Raw genomic sequence first — 6261 nt, forward strand, 5'->3', positions numbered from 1 at the left:
TCCCTAAATTATTATTAATTTTGTAATTAATTTTTCCCAAAAATGTTGACGTGGGCTTCGCCATATTTTTGTGTCCAGCCAGGTACAGCAGGCAGGAACGGGCTGCCCCCAACCACCAGCTGCCTATTTGTACCTGGCCGGACACAACAATATAGGGAAGCCCTTTTTTTTTTTTTATTATTTCATGAAATAATTAAAAAAAAAAAGACGTGGGGCTTCGCCCTATTTTTGTGTCCAGCCAGGTACAACTAGGCAGCTGGGGGCTGGAATCTGCAGCGCAGGGAGGCCCAAGCTTTCTGGGCCCCACCCGCTGCAAATTGCAGTCCGCAGCCACCCCAGAAAATGGCGCGTTCATAGAAGCGCCATCTTCTGGCGCTGTACCCAACTCATCCAGGGCCCTGGTGCGGTGGCTCACTGGGTAATAAAGGGGTTAGGGCCAGCTTGGCATTATCAGCTGGCCCTAAGCCTGAAATTCATGGGGTCACGCCAATATTAGACATGACCGCCATGAATTTCTAGTAAAGTAATTAAAAAAAACACAACACCCAGAAAAAAGTCCTTTAATTGAAATAAACACACAATTTTTTAATGTTCTAAATTAAACCATACTTACCATCACGCCCATTCCAGCTGAAGCCAACGATCTCCTGCAATAAAAGTAAAATAATAAAGCAACATCATCCTTACCTTCCCATGGTTCCCAGGACCGGTCCAGCTCTGCTACATCGAGATGACAGGCTGGACCGCAGCAGAACGCTGCCATCCAGCCTGTCATCCCGCAGACACTGAGAAGCGCAGGCATGCTTGTGCTCCTCAGTGTCTGACTGTGACGGCATCCAGATGAGCCGACAATGAACTCGGCTCACCTCATGCACGTCACTGACAGCGTGGGAAAATTCTCCTGCTCCCCGCATGCGCAGTAGAAGTTTCCCACGCTGTCAGTGACGGACGTCCAGGAGGTGAGCTGAGTTCATTGTCGGCTCATCTGGATGCCGTCACAGCGAGACACTGAGGAGCACAAGCATGCCTGCGCTTCTCAGTGTCTGCGGGATGACAGGCTGGATGGCAGCGTTCTGCTGCGGTCCAGCCTGTCATCTCGATGTAGCAGAGCTGGAGCTGTCCTGGGAACCATGGAAAGGTAAGGATGAGGTTGCTTTATTATTTTACTTTTATTGCAGGAGATCGTTGGCTTCAGCTGGAATGGGCGTGATGGTAAGTATGGTTTAATTTAGAACAATAAAGAATTGTGTGTTTATTTCAATTAAAGGACTTTATTCTGGGTGTTTGTGTTTTCTTTTAACTTTGACTATGGGGTTAGTAATGGGGGTGTCTTATAGACGCCTCTCCATTACTAACCTGGGCTTGATGTCAGCTGGCATTATAAGCTGACATCAACCCCAACCCTATTACCCCACTGCCACCGCACCAGGGCAGTGTGGAAGAGCGAGGCTAAGTGCCAGAATTGGCGCATCCTATGGATGCGCCATTTCTGGGGCGGCTGACGGCTGGTGTTTCTAGCCTGGGAGGGGGCCAATATTCATGGCACCCTTCCTGGGCTACTAATATCAGCCTCCAGCTGTCTGCCTAGCCTTTGCTAGCTATTAAAATAGGGGGGACCCCACGTCATTTTTTTGGGGGGTCCCCCATTCTAATAGCTAGTAAAGGCTAGGTATTCAGCTGGGGGCTGATATTAGTAGCCTGGGAAGCTCCGTGGGTATTACCCCCTTCCCAGGCTTCAAACATCTGCCCCAGCTGTCTGCTTAACCTCCGCTAGAGACTAAAATTAAGGGGAACCCCACGCCAATTTTTTTTTAAATAAATCCGTTATTTTAACACTAGATGACAAGTACAGTAATCAACACTATCACTGTACTTCATATATATGTGACTGACATGTTTCTATCTATCTAATCTATGTGTGAAGCTCTATTCTGTCTGTTATAAATTGTCGGGTACTGCTGCTGAATTGCCGGCCGGCTTTTTTAAAGAGACGGTGTATGGAAACACTAATATTTGTTTTAATAAATCCTTTACACTAAATGACAAGTACAGTAAGCAACACTGTCACTATGCTTCATATATATGTGACTGACATGTTTCTATCTATCTAATCTATGTGTGAAGCTCTATTCTTTCTATTCTAAATTGTTGGGTGCCGGCTTATGCCGCTGCTGAATTGCCGGCTTTTCATATATTGTCACAGAAGCGATGCGAACTTCCCAGCTCCGGACACAGCGCAGCGCTTCTGTGACAAGTGAAAGCTGTCGGCACAGAAGCCCTGCGCTGTGTCCGGAGCTGGGAATACGCAGCGATGTGTCAGTTTCAGCACAGAAGCGCTGACTGTCTGGACCTACCGCCGCCGTATTTTAACTCCCTCCACCTTATATTAACTCCCACATGGCAGGGATACGGCCACAGCTTATTAACACCCCCAGAGTATCCCCGCATGTCAATTTCTGAAAGTTCAAAAGCATTACCGGCGTATAAGACGACCCCAGACTAGACAGAAGATTTTTCAGTCTTCAAAAGTCGTCTTATACGCCGGAATATACGGTATATATATATATATATATGTATATGTATATATTTTGCTTGTGTCAGCATTTTCCGAGACATGTAATGCTTTCAATTTTTGGGATATGGGGCTGGATGAGGGCTTATTTTTGCACCCAGTGCTGACGTTTTCACTGACACCATTTTGGTGTAGTTACGATGTTTTGATCACTACTTGTTGCATTTTATTGCAATGTTACGGCGACCAAAGAAATGTAATTCTGGTGTTTCGATATTTTTACTTGTTACACTGTTTACCAATTTTGATAGTTCGAACATTTATGAATGCAGCGATACCATATATGTGTATTTTTTTTTTTTTAATGGGGTGGGGGAGGGGGGGGGTAATTTGAACTTTTGTGTTTGGCAATGAACTTATATTTAAAGTACCACTCCAGCTGTGCAAGAAAAAAAACAATTATCATCACAAGTTGTGTTTTTTATGCAAATTAAAAGCTGCTTTTTACAGTAACATGCAATAGCTATGGGATTTCAGAAATCTGATAGACACGCTTGTTTTGTTTCTGACTGAATTTGAGAAATGCAGCATTTTCTAAATCTGCAGCATGTCAATTCTTCCAGCGTTTTTTTCACTCATAGAAAAAAAATGAGAAACAAACGCTGCAAAAAATGCAACAGTATTTTTGATGAATAAAACTAACTTTATTAAAAATGTACAGTAGACAAAGAACACATGTAATTCACACCCAAAAAACTCGGATAAAATAAAAAAACACAACAAAAACAATTAAGAATGAGCAGCGTTTTTCCTATCTAAACAGCAGGTTTTTTTCTGCAGAAAAAAAAGCATCAAAAACGTTGGCCTTATGTTATGGCCTTAGGGTATGAGCACAATTTTTTTTTTTTAGGCAGGCAAAATCATTGGGGTTTTCCGGAGGAAAAGGTTTCAGGAAACGGCAGTGTTTTTTCGTTTTATTTTTTTAACTCATTAATTGTTTTCGTCAACGTTTCTGTTGGTATTTTCTGTAAACTTTTTTCACATCCATTAAGCAGTGAATAAAATGCTACCTTTTTAAAGTGAAAATGCTTATCAAAAAATACCTTGTTTATTTTTTTAGCCTTTCCATTAACTGGTGTTCTTCACATGCATTTCCACATGCGGGTTGTCAAGCACCGTCCAAGCAATTTTAGCATCACTTGGAAAGTGCTTAACAACTTGATCACATTATATAAATCCATGCAACCAGCATGGATTTATATAGTGTGACCGTAAAGAATGGTAAAAAATAAATATCATACTTACCTTCTGATGGCCCCCGGAGTCTTTATTCGATCCGTCCTGGCTTGCCGGCAGTTCGCGGTACACTGCACTGAAGGACCTGCGGTCACATGACGTGAGCGCAGGTCCTTCAGTCCACCGTGATCTGCCAGCAAGCAAAGACAAGCACACCGGGGGCCATCAGAAGGTAAGTATAATATTTATTTATTTTATTCTTTTCATTACAGGTTCTATGGTACCCGGGTCCGGAGGAGAGTCTCAGAAAACTCAGCGTACCCGCAAGATAAGTTAACGTGTGATGGATCTGAAACTCGCACCGCCGGTCAGTTTAGGCTGATTAAGAGAAAAAAAAAAAAAAATTAAACAGTGGGCACGAGAATCCTATATATCCCATCCACTTTCCTGTAACTGTAAGGGTACGTGGCCACGATCAGGAATAGCAGCGTTTTGGAAGCAGCTCACCTGCGCTGTGTCCAATACGCTGCGTTACACATTGCAAGCACAGTGGATGGGATTTATAGAAACCCCACGCCCACTGTGCTTCTATTTAACCCTGCATATACTCACCTGTGGTGCGGGTTTACGATCCGCGGCACGTCAATTATCTGCAGCGAAGACGCTAGTCTCTTCTGCGTAGTTTCACCCGTAGCCAGTTGTTCGATGTGGTAAATCCGTATGGTTCAATGAACACATGCTGATTTACCTGCGTGATTAGACGCAGCACTTTGAACGTGCGCTGCTTCCAAAACGCTATTTCCTGATCGTGGGCACGTACCCTAAGACGCTGTGTTCTTGATACAGCAAAAATACGCAGCATCAAAAACTCACCAAAACCCATTGTGGGAACGTAGCCTTATTGTACAGAAGCAGAAAACGCCTGAAGAACGGCCGGCTCACTACTTTTAACTGCTTGCTGTTTTTGGAAACCTGAAGATAATTAAAAACGATGAAAAGACCGAACGTATGAGCAGCAATGTCGGCTTTCAATAGAAATACATAGAATTCTTTCAATTGTTTTGTGAGTGATTTTTCAGGCGTCTTTTGGAGCAAGCCTTATCAAAAATGCCTGCAAAAACAATGTACTCTAATGCCACGTTCACACGTTGAGTATATGGACAGTATTTTACCTCAGTATTTGTAAGCCAAAGCCAGGAGCTGAACAATCCGCGGAAAAGTATAAGGCCACGGCCCCACTATCAGACTGACTACTATTTGGTCAGTATTCAGTCAGCATTTTTTCTCAGGAGTGGGAGCCAAAACCAGGAGTGGGTGATAAATGCAGAATTGGTGACTTGTTTCTATTATACCTTTTCTCTGATTGTTCCTCACCTGGTTTTGGCTCCCACTCCTGAGAAAAAATACTGACCGAATACTGATAGTGAGGATGTGGCCTAATATAATCACGTCACCACTTCTGTATTTATCATCCACTCCTGGTTTTGGCTTACAAATACTGACCAAATACTCAATGTGGGAATGCGGCCTAAAAACAAAGTTAGGCCGGTTTCACATGTCCGTATATCTCCAGTACCGGAGATATCCATGTCCCGTGTGTGTCACACATGTGTCGCATCAGGATCACACAGACCGGCGACTGGGAACCAGTGTACAGTTAGCGCTGTTCCCAAGCGTCAGTGCTGAACACTACCCTCTTCATGGTTCCCTGCCGGTGCTGCGATCAGCACCAACAGGGACAATGATGAGGGTAGTAGTTGTCTTCTCTCGCAGACCAGTGTCCCAGTGTAAAAATAAGATTAAAATAATAAAATCCATATACTCACCTGTCTGGAGATGTCCCCCGCTGTAATCCTCTGACTGCTGACGCGGAGGAGAATGAGCCGCTCCAGCGCTGAGCTCAGGTGTGGTGTCCTGTCATTCACTGAGCACAGCTCCAGAGCCGGTTGCTAGAGCGGCTAATTCTCCCTGGCATCAGCAGTCAGAGGATTACAGCGGTGGACATCTCCAGACAGGTGAGTATATGGATTTTATTCTTATTTTTAGACAGCGACACTGCGGGAGAAGACTACTACTACTCTCATCATTTTCCCTGTTGGTGCTGATAGCAGCGCCGGCAGGGGACAATGATGAGGGCAGTGCTGTTCCCAAGCGCCGGGTGCTGAACACTAACTGTACGCTGATTCCCAGGCGCCGGTATATGTCACACTGATGACACACGGGTGTCATCCGTGTGTTCAGTGTGAGACATTTTGTGGACCGTGCATCCGCAAAAAAACAGACATGTCAGCGTGTGGAGCACACGGACACACGTTCTGTGGAAACACACTGACATGTGTGCAAACCCATAGATTTGAATGGTCTAGGCGTGTCAGTGTCTCCAGTACGTGTGGAAACTGTCACTACACGTAATGGAAACACGGGCGTGTGAAAGAGACCATACTGAGTTTTTTAACATCAATTTTGAAGTGGATCTGTTTCAAAATCCACATCACAACCCTCATCTACATCTA

This window comes from Phyllobates terribilis, unplaced genomic scaffold (assembly GCF_046119375.1).
Source record: "Phyllobates terribilis strain yellow unplaced genomic scaffold, ASM4611937v1 Scaffold_1__5_contigs__length_1240528914, whole genome shotgun sequence".
Classification (NCBI taxonomy): Eukaryota; Metazoa; Chordata; class Amphibia; order Anura; family Dendrobatidae; genus Phyllobates; species Phyllobates terribilis.